The sequence below is a fragment of the Moschus berezovskii genome, chromosome 23 (assembly GCF_049115385.1).
Source record: "Moschus berezovskii isolate FMDL1 chromosome 23, NW_MosBer_1.0, whole genome shotgun sequence".
Lineage (NCBI taxonomy): Eukaryota > Metazoa > Chordata > Mammalia > Artiodactyla > Moschidae > Moschus > Moschus berezovskii.
This window is the reverse complement of record NC_142482.1, coordinates 11,258,839-11,277,133: the sequence shown is the minus strand read 5'-3', so window position 1 is coordinate 11,277,133 and position 18,295 is coordinate 11,258,839. Positions and strand designations below refer to the sequence as shown.

The 18,295-nt window shown below is 39.3% G+C and overlaps 1 pseudogene; it reads right to left on the bottom strand.

Annotated features, from left to right (window-relative positions):
* Window positions 1–6,600: 6,600 nt before the first annotated feature.
* The window catches only part of LOC129540265 (E3 ubiquitin-protein ligase RNF146-B pseudogene), a 75,519-nt pseudogene continuing 63,824 nt past the window's right edge, over window positions 6,601–18,295 (bottom strand).

Below are 18,295 nucleotides of genomic sequence, written 5' to 3'. Positions count from 1 at the left end.
CGCTCAGTCGTGTCCGACTCTCCGCGACCCCATGAATCACAGCACGTCAGGCCTCCCTGTCCATCACCAACTCCCGGAGTACACTCAAACTCATGTCCACAGTGTCGGTGATGCCATCCAGCCATCTCATTCTCCGTCGTCCCCTTCTCCTCCCGCCCCCAACACTTCCCAGCATCAGAGTCTTTTCCAATGAGTCAACTTGTCGCATGAGGTGGCCAAAGTATAGGAGTTTCAGCTTTAGCATCAGTCCCTCCAATGAACATCCAGGATTGATCTCCTTTAGAATGGACTGGTTGGATCTCCTTGCAGTATAAGGGACTCTCAAGAGTCTTCTCCAACACCACAGTTCAAAAGCATCGATTCTTCGGCGATCAGCTTTCTTCACAGGCCAACTCTCACATCCATACATGACCACGGGAAAAACCATTGCCTTGACTAGACGGACCTTGGTCGGCAAAGTAATGTCTCTGCTTTTTAATATACTATCAAGGTTGGTCATAACTTTCCTTCCAAGGAGCAAGCGTCTTTTAATTTCATGGCTGCAATCAGCATCTGCAGTGACTTTGAAGCCCAAAAAAACAAAGTCTGACACTGTTTCCACTGTTTTTCCATCTATTTCCCATGAAGTGATGGGACCAGATGCCATGATCTTTGTTTTCTGAATGTTGAGCTTCAAGCCAACCTTTTCACTCTCCTCTTTCACTTTCATCAATAGGCCTTTGAGTTCCTCTTCACTTTCTGCCATAAGGGTAGTGTCATCTGCATATCTGAGGTTATTGATATTTCTCCCAGCAATCTTGATTCCAGCTTGTGCTTCTTCCAGCCCAGCGTTCCTCATGATGTACTCTGCATATAAGTTAAATAAGCAAGGTGACAATATACAACCTTGACGTACACCTTTTCCTATTTGGAACCAGTCTGTTGTTCCATGACCGGTTCTAACTGTTGCTTCCTGACATGCATACAGGTTTCTCAAGAGGCAGGTCAGGTGGTCTGGGATTCCCATCTCTTTCAGAATGTTCCACAGTTTATTGTGATCCACACAGTCAAAGGCTTTGGCATAGTCAATGAAGCAGAAATAGATGTTTTTCTGAAACTCTCTTGCTTTCTCCATGATCCAGCGGATGTTGGCAATTTGATCTCTGGTGCCTCTGCCTTTTCTAAAACCTGCTTGAACATCTGGGAGTTCACGGTTTACATACTGCTGAAGCCTGGCTTGGAGAATTTTGAGCATGACTTTACTAGCGTGTGAGATGAGTGCAATTGTGCGGTAGTTTGAGCATTCTTTGGCATTGCCTTTCTTTGGGATTGGAATGAAGACTGACCTCTTCCAGTCCTGTGGCCACTGCTGAGTTTTCCAAATCTGCTGGCATATTGAGTGCAGCACTTTCACAGCATCATCTTTCAAGACTTGAAATAGCTCAACTGGAATTCCATCACCTCCACTAGCTTTGTTCGTAGTGATGCTTTCTAAGGCCCACTTGACTTCACATTCCAAGATGTCTGGCTCTAGGTCAGTGATCACGTTATCGTGACTGTCTTGGTCGTGAAGATCTTTTTTGTACAGTTCTTCTGTGTATTCCTGCCACCTCTTCTTAATATCTTCTGCTTCTGTTAGGTCCATACCATTTCTGTCCTTTATCGAGCCCATCTTTGCATGAAATGTTCCCTTGGAATCTCTAATTTTCTTGAAGAGGTCTCTTGTTTTTCCTATTCTGTTGTTTTCCTCTATTTCTTTGCATTGATCGCTGAGGAAGGCTTTATTGTCTCTCCTTGCTATTCTTTGGAACTCTGCATTCAGATGCTTATATCTTTCCTTTTCTCCTTTGCTTTTCGCCTCTCTTCTTTTTACAGCTATTTGTAAGGCCTCCTCAGACATCCATTTCGCTCTTTTGCATTTCTTTTCCATGGGGATGGTCTTGGTCCCTGTCTCCTGTACAATGTCACGAACCTCCGTCCAGAGTTCATCAGGCACTCTGTCAATCAGATCTAGTCCCTTAAATCTATTTCTCACTTCCACTGCATAATCATAAGGTATTTGATTGAGGTCATATCTGAATGGTCTAGTGGTTTTCCCGACTTTCTTCAATTTAAGTCTGAACTTCGCAATAAGGAGTTCATGATCTGAGCCACAGTCAGCTCCTGGTCTTGTTTTCGCTAACTGTATACAGCTTCTCCATCTTTGGTTGCAAAGAATATAATCAATCTGATTTCGGTGTTGACCATCTGGTGATGTCCATGTGTAGAGTCTTCTCTTGTGTTGTTGGAAGAGGGTGTTTGCTATGACCAGTGCATTCTCTTGACAAAACTCTATTAGCCTTTGCCCTGCTTCATTCCGTGCTCCAAGGCCAAATTTGCCAGTTACTCCAGGTGTTTCTTGACTTCCTACTTTTGCATTCCAGTCCCCTAGAATGAAAAGGACATCTTTTTTGGGTGTTAGTTCTAAAAGGTCTTGTAGGTCTTCATAGAACCGATTAACTTCGGCTTCTTCAGCAGTACTGGTTGGGGCATAGGCCTGGATTACTGTAATATTGAATGGTTTGCCTTGGAAACGAACAGAGATCATTCTGTCGTTTTTGAGATTGCACCCAAGTACTGCATTTTGGACTCTTTTGTTGACCATGATGGCTACTCCATTTCTCCTAAGGGATTCCTGCCCACAGTAGTAGATATAATGGTCATCCGAGTTAAATTCACCCATTCCAGTCCATTTTAATTCACTGATTCCTAGAATGTCGACGTTCACTCTTGCCATCTCCTGTTTGACCACTTCCAATTTGCCTTGATTCATGGACCTAACATTCCAGGTTCCTATGCAATATTGCTCTTTACAGCACCGGACCTTGTTTCTATCATTGGTCACATCCACAACTGGGTATTGGTTTTGCTTTTGCTCCATCCCTTTATTCCTTCTATAGTTATTTCTCCACTGAGCTCCAGTAGCATACTGGGCACCTACCGACCTGGGGAATTCCTCATTCAGTATCCTATCATTTTGCCCTTTGTTACCGTTCATGGGGTTCTCAAGGCAAGTATACTGAAGTGGTGTTTAAAACCCACTATATAGCATCATACCCACTGTATAAGACATCCCACCCACTATATGGCATCACATCCACTACATATGACATCACACCCACTCAATATGACATCACACCCACTTTCTATAACAAAAAACCCACTTATCTGACATCAAATCCACTGTATCTGTGACATCAAATCCACCATGTCTATCACCACATCCACTGTATTGATGACATCACATGCACTGTGTTTATGACATCATGTTCACTATATATGACATCACAGCCCCTATATCTGACATCACACTCTTACATGTCAACACACCCGCTATATCGGACATCACATCCACTATCTCTCACTTCACAACGAGCATATCTATCATCACACCCGCTGTATATGACACCAACCCACTGTTTTTATGACATCACAGCCACTATATTTGACATCACACCCACTGTATGACATCATATCCACTATATATGACATCACACCACTATATATATTCCATCTCACCTATTTTATTTATGACATCACATAGAATGTATGTATGACATCACGCCCATTATATATGACATCACACCCACATTCTATAACAACAAAACCACTTATCTGACATCACATCCACTATATCTGTGACACCAATTCCACCATGTCTATCAGCACACCTTCTGTATTGATGATATCACATGCACTGTGTTTGTGACATCATGTTCACTAAATATGACATCACAGCCCCTATATCTGACCTCACACCCTTTCATGTCAACATAACCCGCTATATCGGATATCACATTCACTATATCTGACTTGACAACCATCATATCTATGATCACACCCACTTTATATGACACCAAACCCACTGTATTTATGACATCACAGGCAGTATATTTGACATCACTCCCACTGTTTGACATAATATCCAGTATATATGACATCACACCACTGTATTTATGACGTCACCCCCACTTTATTTATGATATCACATCCAATGTATGTATAACATCACACCTTCTCAATGGCATCACACCCACTACTTATGACATCACACCCACTACTTATGACATCACACCCTGTATATGAGATCACTGCTACTGTATCCATGCCATTATGCCTAATGTATTGACATCACATTTACTTTATCTATGATGCCACACCCCTTATATATGCCATCACCTCCACCATATATGTGACATCACAACAGCTCTATCTAGTGCCTCACACACACTCTATTACATCACAACCATTGTATCTTTGACATCACTCGTAATGTTTTTTGATATCACACCCACTATATTTGACATCACACACACTATATCAATATACCCACTCTATATGTCATCTCACCCAGTATATGGCATCACTTCCACTACATATGACATCACACCCACTATATATGACATCACACCCATAACAAAAAACCACTTATCTCACATCACCTCTACTATATCTGTGACATCAAAGTCACCAAGTCTATCACCATATCCACTGTATTGATAATATCACATGCACTGTTTTTTTGACATCATGTACTTTATATATGACATCACAGCCCCATATATGACGTCACACACTTTCATATCAACACACCTGCTATATCTGACATCACATCCATTATATCTGACTTCACAACCAGCATATCTATGCTCACACCTGCTATATATGTCACCAAACCCACTGTTTTATGACAGCACAGACAGTTATTTGACATCACACCCACTGTATGACATCATTTCCACTATATATGAAAACACACCACTGTATTTATGACATCACAACGGATTTATTTATGAAATCACATCCAATGTATGTACGACATCACACCCACTACATATGACATCACACCCACTATATATGAGATCACCTCTACTGTATCCATGACATTAAGACTACTGTATTTAGGACATCACACACAGTCTATCTATGATGTCATGCCCCGTATATACGACATCACCTCCACTATATATGTGACATCTCACCCGCTGTATTACCTCACACACACTCTATGACAACACAACCACTGTATCTATGACATCACTCCTACTTTTTTTGTGACATCACACCCACTATATGGAAACATACCCACTGTATATGACGTCTCCCCCACTATATGTCATCACATCCACTATATATGACATCACACCACTCTATTTATGACATCACACCCACTTTCTATAACAACAAACCTACTTATCTGACATCACATACACTATATCTGTGACATGAAAACCACCTTGTCTATTACCACACCCACTCTATTGATGACATCACATTCACTGTGTTTGTGACATCATGTTCACTATATATGTCATCAGAGCCCCTATATCTGACATCACACACTTTCATGTCAACACACCCGCTATATCTGACATCACAACCACTATATCTGACTTCACAACCAGCATATCTATGATCACACCCGCTATATATGACAGCTAACCCACTGTCTTATGACATCTTATCCATTATATATGACATCACACCACTGTATTTATGACATTACACCCTCTTTATTTAGGACATCACATCCAATGTATGTATGATATCACACCCAATCTATGTTATCACACCCACTACATATGACATCCTACCCACTATAGATGAGATCACTTTTATTGTATCCATGACATTATGCCTACTGTATTTAAGACATCACACCCAAATATCTATGATATCACACCCCATATAGACAAAATCACATCCACTATATATGTCCCATCACACTGCTGTATCTATTTCCTCACATACACTCTATGACATCACAACCACTGTATCTATGACATCATTCCTAAAGTTTTTGTGACAACTACCCACTATATTTGACAACACACCCACTATATGGCATCATACCCACTGTATATGACATTCCACTCACTATATGGCATCACATCCACTGCATATGACATCACACCCACTATATATGACATCGCTCCCACTTTCTATAACAACAAACCCACTTACCTGACATCACATCCACTATATCTGTGACATCAAATCCACCATGCCTATCACCACACCCACTGTATTGATGACATCACATGCACTGTGTTTGTGACATCATTTTCACTATATATTACATCACAGCCCCTATATCTGACATCACACACTTTAATGTTAACACACCCGCTAAATCTGACATCGCATCCACTATAATTAAGCTTTCTTTTCATACTGATACCGGACATCTTGTAGCTGACAAATTTTTGTAATGGTTTTTTGTCAATCCATGCAGAAAAATATGAACCATTGCAGTAGGCAGATGAGGACCATTAATGCAAAAATAATACACACATGCTGGCCAAAAGAACTGAAGGTATTTTAAAAAACTATAAAATAAACAGACCTCAAGAAAACTGGGTTATTATTAAACAGCTATCAACTATTAACACCCAAGTTCCTTATATTAACTAAATTTCTCAACAGAGATGTGTTAGACATTTTAATTACAGGTCTATCCTTTCCATATCCCTTCCCACCCCACCTCCCAAAATACACTACTAGGGATGAGTATAATGTTACGTGGGTAGAAATTTACAGATAACCATTTTCATCTTGAGCATGGATCTGAAAACTTTTTATTTAATCTTCCGTTACTGTACACTGTCCATCAGGCCTTCAAGATCTGACACTCACTCTTCCATCTGCTGCCACTTATCAATCAGTTCCTGATCAATCAGATACTGTCTGATTTGCATTAGGAACCAAAAGTCTCTATTGGGTCAAGGAGTGTTGTGCAACAAGCGCAGATACATCCTCACTCTCCCTGCTGGCATCGGACTCGGTTTTTTCAATCGAAGCGTCTGGTGCTGGTGCCCTGCCTGAAGATGGTGATCCATGCTCTTCTTTTCCTTCCGCTCTATGACTCCTTTCCGCTATGCTGTCTCCACCAAGTTGTAAATGTGCAAAAGAGTCTTCCAGAGTAGTGCTTGCATCAGGGGATGGCGTGGCGGGGCTTGTTAGCTGACCATCTACTGATGTCAGGGGCCTCACAGAAGACGACTGAACTGAAGCTCCGCTCTGAGCCAGTACACTGTCAGCTCCATCAGCAGAGCTCTCTCTCACTAGGTTTACAGTATTAGAATCACAGTCCAGCCTAAGTATGGCTACTCCCTTCTTTGGTATATCTATTATATCACGCTTGATCTTCCTGCGACGTCCATGTTTGTTTCTCCGATACTGTACCATATTTTCGAGATTGGCAACAAACAGAAACACGGAAATTAACATCTCAGTGTTCTTTTTAACTTTGGAAAAAGCATCCTCCAGCTCTCTGCTAGTGCCCTCGTCATACTGCCACCACCCATTTCTTCCTTCATAATACCAGGCATATTCACCGTTTCCTCTACTTGCTGCCTTGAGTTCCTCTGGTGACAACAAGGTTGGCTTATCAAGGAAATCTTCGGGAATTTCTTGTCGACAGAGGGCACATTGCTTTCCAAGCCATGAAGCTCCCTTCACACATAGCAGAAAACATGTTTACAAGGCAGACTGACTGGGTGAACGCATGTTTGCAGACAAATGGCACATTCAGGCACAGTAAGAGAAGGTGCAGTATTAGAGCAAGACTCATTTGCTTTCCTCTTCGTAGGAAGCCTGTTTATAGAGTGATTGATTTCTCCACAGCCAGCAACCGTTTCTATTACAGACCCCACAGATGCCTGCCACAAAAATAAAATCTCATCTTCATGAGTAATCAGCCAGTTTGCAGAATTTTCTCCTCTATCTCTGGAGCATCCTGTGCTCTGTGGCCACCACCAAAGCCACCTTGCCGTCTTTTCTCTTCAGCCTCCGAGCCCACAGCCCATATATTTTCTATTGTATAAAAGGCTGTAATACACATTGTAATTCATGTATCTTTTCAAATTGGTGTTCATTTTCTTCTGATATATACCTCAGAGCGGAATTGCTGGGTCAATTGCTAGTTCTTTTTTAGTTTTTTGAGAAATTTTCATGATGTTTTCCACAGTGACTGCACAAATTTACATTCCCACCAATTAAATACAATGGCCTCCCTTTCTCCACATCCTTGCCAACATTTGTTATTTTCAGACTTTTTGAATTGATGATAGCCATTCTTATGAGTGTGAGGTGATATCTCTTTGTGATTTTGGTTTTAATTTCTCTGACAGTGATGTTCAGCATTTCTTCATGAGCCATCTGTATATCTTCTTTGGAGAAAATCAGATCTTCCCATTGTTTTTTGCTTGTTTTTTAATATCGAGTTGAATAATCTGTTTAGATAGTTTGGATATTAACCACTTATAGTCATATAATTTGCAAATACTTACTCCCTTTCGGTAGGTGGTCTTTTCATTTTGTCAGTGTTTTCTTTTGCTGTGCAAAAGCTTTTAAATTTGATTAGATCTCATTTTATTCCTTTGCTACATTTGCCTTAGGAGACAGGTGAAAAAATATTTGCTATGAATTATGTTAAAGAGTGTTCGGCCTACATTTCCTTCTAGGTGTTTCATAGTTTCCAATCTTTCATTTAGGGTTTTAATTCACCTTGATTTCATTTGTTTGATGATTTTTTTTTTTTAATCTGAAACTCCAATATTTTGGCCACCTGATGCGATGAGTTGAGTCACTGGAAAAGACTCTGATGCTGGGAGGGATTGGGGGCAGGAGGAGAAGGGGACAACAGAGAATGAGATGGCTGGATGGCATCACCGACTCAATGGACATGAGTGTGAATGAACTCCAGGAGTTGGTGTTGGACAGGGAGTCCTGGCATGCTGTGATTCATGGGGTCACAAACAATCAGACACGACTGACTGAGCGAGTGAACTGAACTGAACTGAAGGCTTTCTATATATAGTATCAAGTCAACTGCAAGTAGTGACAGTTTTACTTCTTCCTTCCAATTTGGATGACTTTATTTTCTTTGCATGATTGCTGTGCCTAGTATATCTAGTCTTTTAGAAGTGGCAAGAGTGGGCATCTGTGTCTTGTTCCTGATGTTGAGGGATACCTTTGAGCTTTTTACCAATGAATAGGATATCATCTCTGTTTGTTATATATCACCTTTATTATGTTCTGAAGACCACATGGACTATAGAGTCCATGGAATTTTCTAGCCCAGAGTACTGGTGTGGGAACAGTGTGACTTCAACATTCACTTTCATTATCTTCAGATATATTCCCTCCATAACAACTATGGTGAGAGTTTTTGAAATGAATGAATATTGAATTTTTCCAAATGTTTTTATAGCATCTGTTGAGATGATGATGTGATTTTTGTCCTTCTATTTCCTAATGTGGTGTACTACACTGACTAATTTGCAGATATTGAACCATCCTTGTGTCCCTGGAATAAGTCCATCTTGATCATGGTATTTGTTGGTTTCATAGTGATGTTGAATTTGGTTCTCTCATATTTTGTTAAGAATATTCACATCTATATTAAACATAAATATTGGCATTGAGTTTTCTTTCCTGGTGGTGTCTTTGCCTGGTTTCGGTGTTAGGAAAATAATAGCTTCATAAAAATTTTGGGAGTACTCCATTTTCTCAGTTTTTCGGAATCAGTTAGAATGTTGGGTTTAAGCTCTTCTTATATGTTTGTAAATATTCTGCTTTGAAGCAGTGCAGACCTGAACTTTATTTTACTAACAGATTTTTATTATAATTTCGATTTCACTACTAGTGTTTCAACTATTCAGATTATACATGCCTTCTTGATTCAGTTTTGAAAGTTTGTATGGTCCTAGAGATTTGTCAGTTTCTTCTAGGTTGTGCAATTTTTTGACATATATCTACTTGTAGTATCCTCTTATGATTTTTCCCTATTGCTGTGATGTTGGCTGTAATGTCTCATTTGCATTTGTTTATTTGAGTCATCTATCTTTATTTTTGATAAACCTGACTAAAGACTTAATTATTTTGTTTATCTTTTCAAGAAATATCTTTACACATGATTTTTTTTTTTTTTTACTTTAGGAAAGGGGAAGTCTCAATTTTATTAATGTCCTCTCTGTTCTTTATTATTGCCTTCATTCAGAGAATTTGGGACTTTATTTATTCTTCTTTTTCTACTTCATTTATATAGTAAGTTAAGCTGTTTATTTCAGTTTCTCCCCCCACCTTGAGGGAAGCATCTGTCACTATACAAATTCCCCTAGAACTGCTTTTGCTAAATCCAATAGATTTTTGAAAGTTGGTGTTCTTATTAGTCTCAAAGTATTTTCTGATTCCCTTTTTGATTTCTTCATTAGCTCATTGGTATTTAGTAGCATGTTGTTTCATCTCCATATGTTTGTGTTTGTCCCATATTCCCCGACTGTAATTGATTTCTTATTTGGTACCATTGTAATCAGAAATAGTGCTTGATATAATTTCTGTCTTCTTAAATGTGTTGAGACTTGTTTTGGGGCCCAGCATTTGATCATCCCAGAAAAAATATCCTGTGCACACTTGAAGGTGTGTATTCTGTTATTTTGGGATAGACTATGCCAGGTTGCTCAGAAGTAAAGAATCTGCCTAGAACACAGAAAATGCAGATTTGATCCCTGGGGCAGCAAATTCCCCTGGAAAATGAAATGCAATAAACTCCATTATTCTTGCCTGGGAAATCCCATGGACAGAGGCGCCTGGAGGGCTACAGCCCGTGGGATTTAAAAAGAGTCTGACAAGTTAGTAACTGAAGAACAACAACAAATGCTGTAGGTGTCTATTAAGTTCAAATACTCTAATCTGTAATTTAAGACTAGAGTTTTCTTACTGCTTTTCTATCAGGATGCTCTTTCCATTGATGTAATAGGTTATTTAATGTAGTAAGCACTTAATTTGCAATTCAATTGTCTTTTAATTTTCATACTAGATTATCTACTTGATTGAGCCACATCCTTTACTATGTGTTTGTGTGTACTGGTGGGACTTTTTCCCTTCTCTGTAGATTTGTACTTCTTTTTTCCACTTAGAGAAGACTCTTTAATATTTCCTTCCGAGTTGGTTTAGTAGGGATAAGCTCTTAGTTGTTGTTTGTCTGAGAAGTTCTTCTCTCCAATTCTGGATGATTACCTTGCTGGGTAGAGTTTTATAGGTTGCAATTTTTCCCAATCAGGATATTAAATACATATTTTTGACCCCTTTCTCTCTCTCTTTTCCATCTATGACCCCATAAAGCGAATGTTAGTACACTTGATGTTCTCTAGAAGTCTCTTAAACGCTTCTCCTTTTTAACTTGTTTTTGGTTTTGTTTTTCCTATTGCGCTATTTCCATAATTTTACATTCCAGATTAATTTTGCTCTTGTGTATTGGCAACCCTCACTTTGGTTTGAGGTAGGGCTAGAGATAGAGGGGCCAGAACCAGTGCCAGGTAGAGGCTGGACTTCTCCTGTGCTCAGTAGCCAACACTGCCTATTGGGGAGTTAGGGTGAGTATCCAGTTGACGTTACAGAAGACCTGAGTTTCAGGTCCTAACTGAATCCATTTCTTGTAAGCATGTACTGTATCCCCTTTCAGCATTGGAAATTTTTCCCAAAAGAAAGAAGTGCTGGAGGAAGAGTTGTGTCCAATATGGGATTGGGTGCATACAGGGACAGTCCCAGCACATCAGTCACAGTTCCAGATACTCCCACTGTGCCACCTTCATAAGCATTGGTAATGGCTGCTCTCAACTTGTTCAGATGTAGAGCAGATCTGAGTTGGCTCCACTCCTGGCACTTGTACATTCTTCTCAGCCATGGAAGCCTTTTCCTTAGTAGTGGGAAGGGGTTTTCTTTGAAATAAGAGGGGCTGGGGGAGGTATTCAGACTGTGTTAGGTCATAACCTGGCGTTGATGAGGGGAAACAGCCAGCATCCTGTGTAATTTCAACATGTTCCCTCTGCCTTGCTTTGTGAATAAGAAAATGTGTGGTTGCCTCAACGAACTCTTCACATAGAGATAAGTAAATAAATGCCCACCAACCCAAACAAAAGAGGAAGAGATAGGGAATCTACCTGAAAAAGAATTCCGGAACAATGATGGTGAAAAATATCAAAAATCTTGAAAAAAAATGCAGTTGCAGATAAATAGCTTGCAGACAAGGATCGATAAGATGCAAGAAAGGTTTAACAAGCACTTAGAAGAAATAAAAAAAGAGTCCATGCATAAGGAACAATGCAATAGATGAGATCCAAAACACTCTGGAGGGAACCAACAGTAAAATAACAGAGGCAGAAGATAGGATATGTGAGATAGAATGATAGAAATAAATGAAACAGAGAGGAAGAAAGTAAAACGATTTAAAAGAAATGAGGACAATCTCAGAGACCTCTGGGACAATATTAGACACCCCAACTTTCAAATCATAGGAGTCCCAGAAGAGGAAGACAAAAAGAAAGACCATGAGAGAATCCTTGATTAGATGATAGTCGAAAATTTCCCTAAAATGGGGAAGGAAATAATCACCCAAGTCCAAGAAACCCAGAGAGTCCTAAACAGGAAATACCCAAGACAAAACACCCCATGGCACATATTAATAAAATTAAGAAAGATCAAAGACAAAGAACAAATATTAAAAGCAGCAAGGGAAAAACAGCAAATAGCACCCAAGGGGATTCCCAAAAGGATCACAGCTGATCTTTCAATAGAAACTCTTCAGGCCATGAGGGAAGGGCAGGGCATACTTAAGGTGATGAAAGAAAATAGCCCACAGCCCAGATTACAATACCCAGCAAGGATCTCATTCAAATATGAAAGAGAAATCAAAAGCTTTACACACAAGCAAAAGCTGAGAGAATTCAGCAAAACCAAACCAACTCTCCAACAAATGCTAAAGGACATTCTCTAGACAGGAAGCAGAGAAAGGGGGTATAAACCCGAACCCAAAACAATAAAGTAAATGGCAACGGGATCATTCTTATCAATAATTACCTTAAATGTAAATGGGTTGAATGCCCCAACCAAAAGACACAGCCTGGCTAAATGGATACAAAAACAAGACCCCTATATATGTTGTCTACATGAGACCCACCTCGAGGGACACATACAGACTGAAAGGGAAGGGCTGGAAAAATATGTTCCACACAAATAGAGACCAAAAAAAAAAAGAAAAGCAGGAGTAACAATACTCATATCAGATAAAATAGACTTTAAGACAAAGGCTGTGAAAAGAGACAAAGAAGGACACTACATGATGATCAAAGGATCAATCCAAAAAGAAGCTATAATAATTAAAATATATATTTATCCAACACAGGAGCACTGCAATATGTAAGACAAATATTAATAATTATGAAAGGGGAAATTAACAATAACACAATAAGCGAGAGTGAACTTAATACCCCACTCACAACCATGGATGGATCTACGAAACCGAAAATTAACAAGGAAACAAAACGTTTTTAATCCCTTGTCAGGGAACTAAGATCCCACAAACTGCATGGTGCCCCAGTACCCCAAAATTTATCTGTTTGTGGTGATCCTGTTTGTCATATGCACCAGGATTGGGCCACCTCCATTGCCCTGCCCTTGGGAACACACTGCTCCCACCAATTTCTTAGGATGACAGTGGCCTAATTGATATTTGGTAGGTTCACTCCAAATATTATTGAATCTTTGGGAGTGCTAGCTGTGGGTTTTAGTTGTATCAGCATTTTGTGCCTCCTGAGCAACTTTACCTGACAGCATAGGAGAGTGTTGCAACAAAGCCCTTTGTGACGTAGGTGGCCAGGAGGTGATTTCTGCCTGCTTTTCTCACGGGAAGTATGACATTCACCATCCCCATATTGAACCCTCTTCCCATCTGGATCTTGGTAATCTATTTTTTTTTTCGTGGCTAATTATTTTTGCAATAATATATTGGTTGTTTTAGCCATATATTGACATGAATCTGCCCTTGGTGTACATGTGTTCCCCTTATTGAATCCCCCTCCCACCACCCTCCATCCCATATCCTCCCTTCAGGTCATCCCCATGCACCAGCCCCAAGCATTCTGTATCATATGTCGAACCTGGACTTGTGATTCATTGCACCTATGATAATATACATGCTAAATACCATTTTCCAAATCATCCAACCTTCAGCCTCTCCAACTGAGTCCCAAAGACTCTTATATACACCTATGTCTCTTTTGCTGTCTCGTATACAGGTTTAAGATTACAATCTTTCTAAATTTCATATATATGCATTAGTATACTGTATTACTTTGCCAACAAAGTTCCGTCTAGTCAAGGATATGGTTTTTCCTGTGGTCATGTATGGATGTGAGAGTTGGACTGTGAAGAAAGCTGATTACCGGAGAATTGATGCTTTTGAACTGTGGTGTTGGAGAAGACTCTTGAGAGTCCCTTGTACTGCAAGGAGATCCAAACAGTCCATTCTAAAGGAGATCAATCCTGGGTGTTCATTGGAAGGACTGATGCTAAAGCTGAAACTCCAATACTTTGGCCACCTCATGCGACGAGCTGACTCACTGGAAAAGACTCTGATGCTAGGAAAGGTTGGGGGCGGGAGGAGAAGGGGACGACAGAAAATGACATGGCTGGATGGCATCACCAACTCGGTGGACATGAGTTTGAGTGAACTCCGGGAGTTGGTGATGGACAGGGAGGCCTGGCGTGCTGTGATTCATGGGGTCTCAAAGAGTCGGACACAACTGAGCGACTGAAATGAACTGAACTGAACTGATACTGTATTGGTGTTTTTCATTCTGACCAATGTTACTCTGTATAATAGGCTTCAATTTCATCCACCGCATTATAACTGATTCAAATGCATTCTTTTGGTGCCTGAAAAATACTCCATTGTGTATATGTACCAAAGCTTTCTTATCCATTCGTCTGCAGATGGACATCTAGGTTGCTTCTATGTCCTCTCTATTATAAACAGTGCTGCAATGAACATTGGAGTACATGTGTCTCTTTCAATTCTGGTTTCCTCGGTGTGTATGCCCAGGAGTGCGATTGCTGGATCATATGGCAGTTCTATTTCCAGTTTTTTGAGGAATCTCCACACTGTTCTCCATAGTGGCTGTACTAGTTTGCATTCCCACCAACAGTGTAAGAGGGTTTCCTTTTCTCCACACCCTCTCCAGCATTTAGTGCATGTAGACTTTTGGATAGCAGCAATTATGACTGGTGTGAAATGGTATCTCACTGCGATTTTGATTTGCATTTCTCTGATTATGAGGGATGTTGAACATTTTTTCATGTGTATGGATAATTGTCTGTTTATTTCTTAGGCCCATTTTTTATTGGGTCATTTATTTTTCTGGAATTGAGCTGTAGGAGCTGCTTGTATATTTTGCAGATTAATTCTTTGCCTGTTGTTTCATTTGCTATTATTTTCTCCCATTTTGAAGGCTGCCTTTTCACCATACTTATAGTTTCCTTTGCTGTGCAGAAGATTTTGATTTTATTTATGTCCCATTCGTTTACTTTTCCCTTTATTTCTAATATTCTGGCAGTTGGGTCTTAGAGGATCCTGCTGTGATTTATGTCGGAGAGTGTTTTGCCTATGTTCTCCTCGAGGAGTTTTACAGTTTCTGGTCTTACATTTAGTTCTCTAACCCTTTTTGAGTCTATTTTTGTGTATGGTGTTAAGTGCTGTTCTAGTTTCATTCTTTTACAAGTGGCTGACCAGTTTTCCCAGCACCACTTGTTAAAGAGACTGTCTTTTCTCCATTTTATATTCTTGACTCCTCTGTGAAAGATAAGGTGTCCATAGGTGCGTGGATTTATCTCTGGGATTTCTATTTTGTTCCACTGATCTATATTTCTGTTTTTATGCCAGTACCATACTGTCTTGATGACTGTGGCTTTCTAGTAGATCCTGAAGTCTGGCAGACTGATTCCCCCAGTTCCATTCTTCTTCTTCAAGATTGCTTTGGCTATTCGAGGTTTTTTGTATTTCCATACAAATTGTGAGATTATTTGTTCTAGCTCTGTGTAAAATATCGTTGGTAGCTTGATAGGGTTTTCATTGAATGTATAAATTACTTTGGGTAGTATAATTATTTTCACAATATTTAGTCTTCCAATCCATGAACACGGTATATTTCTCCATCTATCAATGTCCTCTTTGATTACTTTCACCAGTGTTTTATGGTTTTATATGTACAAGTCTTTTGTTTCTTTAGGTAGATATATTCTTAAGTATTTAATTCTTTTCGTTGCAACAGTGAATGGAATATTTTCCTTAATTTCTCTATTTTCTCACTATTATTGTATAGGAATGCAAGGGATTTCTGTGTGTTGATTTTATATCCTGCAACTTTATGGTATTAATTGATTAGCTCTAGTAGTTTTCTGGTAGAGTCTTTAGGGTTTTCTCTGTAGAGGATCATGTCATTAGCGAACAGTGAAAGTTTTACTTCTTCTTTTCCAATTTGGATTCCTTTCATGTCTTTTTCTGCTCTGATTGCTGTGGCCAAACTTCCAGAACTATGTTGAAGAGTAGTGATGAGAGTGTGCACCCTTGTCTTGTTCCTGACTTTAGGGGAAATGCTTTCAATTTTTCACCATTGAGGATAATGTTTGCTGTGGGTTAGTCATATATAGCTTTTATTATGTTGAGGTATGTCCCTTCTACTCCCACTTTCTGGAGGCTTTTTATCATAAATGGATGTTGAATTTTGTCGAAGGCTTTCTCTGCACCTCTTGAGATGATCATATGATTTTTATTTTTCAGTTGGTTAATGTGGTGTATTACATTGATTGATTTGCGGATATTGAAGAATCCTAGCATTTCTGGGATATAGCCTATTTGGTCATGATGTATGATCTTCTTAATGTGTTGTTGGATTCTGATTGCTTGAGTTTTGTTAAGGATTTTTGCATCTATGTTCATCAGTGATATTGGCCTGTAGTTTTCTTTTTTTGTGGGATCTTTACCAGGTAAAGATTAGGGATTAGGGTGATGGTGGCCTCATATAATGAGTTTGGAAGTTTATGTTCCTCAGCAACTTTCTGTAAAAGTTTGAGTAGAATAGGTGTTAGCTCTTCTCTAAATATTTGGTAAAATTCAGCTGTGAAGCCGCCTGGACCTGGGCTTTTGTTTGCTGGAAGACTTCTGTTTGCAGCCTCTAATATCGTGCTTGTGATGGGCCTGTTAAGATTTTCTGTTTTTCCTGGTTTAGTTTTGGAAAGTTGTACTTTTCTTAGAATTTGTCCATTTCTTCCAAGTTATTCATTATATTGCCATATAATTGCTGATAGTATTCTCTAATAATCCTTTGTATTTCTGTGTTGTCGGTTATTATCTCTCCATTTTCATTTCTAATTTTATTGATTTGGTTCTCCTCCCTTTGTTTCTTGATGAGTCTGGTGGTGGTTTGTGAAATTTATTTACCTTCTCAAAGAACCAGTTCTTGGCTTTGTTGATTTTTGCTATAGTCTCTTTTGTTATTTTTGCATTTATCTCTGCCCTAATTTTTACGATTTCTTTCCTTCTATTAACACTGGGATTCTTCATTTCTTCCTTTTCTAATTTCTTTAGATGTAGAGTTAGGTTGTTTAGTTGACTTTTTTCTTGTTTCTTGAGGTGTGCCTCTATTGCTATGAACCTTCCTTTAGCACTGATTTTACAGTGTCCCAGAGGTTTCGGGTTGTTGTGTTTTCATTTTCATTCATTTATATGCATACTTTGATTTCCCTTAATTTCTTCTATGAATTGGTCATCATTCAGCAGCGTGTTGTTCAGCCTCCATATGTTGGCATTTTTAATAGTTTTTCTCCTGTAATTGAGATCTAGTCTTGCTGCATTGTGGTCAGAAAAAATGCTTGGAATGATTTCGTTTTTTTGAATTTAGCAAGGCTATATTTATGGCCTGGAGAAGGAAATGGTAACCCACTCCAGTATTCTTGCCTGGAGAATCCCATGGACAGAGAAGCCTGGTAGGCTACAGTCCACGGGGTCGCAAAGAGTCGGACACGACTGAGCGACGGAACGGAACGGAACGGATATTTATGGCCAGGATGTGATCTATCCTGGAAAAAGTTCCATGTGCACTTGAGAAAAAGGTGAAATTCATTGTTTTGGGGTGAAATGTCCAATAGAGATGTATTAGGTCTAACTGGTCTATTGTATCATTTAAAGTTTGTGTTTTACGTGTTAATTTTCTGTTTAGTTGATCTATTCATAGGTGCGAGTGGGTTACTAAAGTCTCCCACTATTATTGCGTTGTTGATAATTTCCCCTTTCATACTTGTTAGTAATTTTCTTACATATTGAAGTGTGCCTGTTTTGGGTGCATATATATTTATAATTGCTATATCTTCTATTTGGATTAATCCTTTGATCATCATGTAGTGTCCTTCTTTGTCTCTTTTCACAACCTTTGTTTTAAAG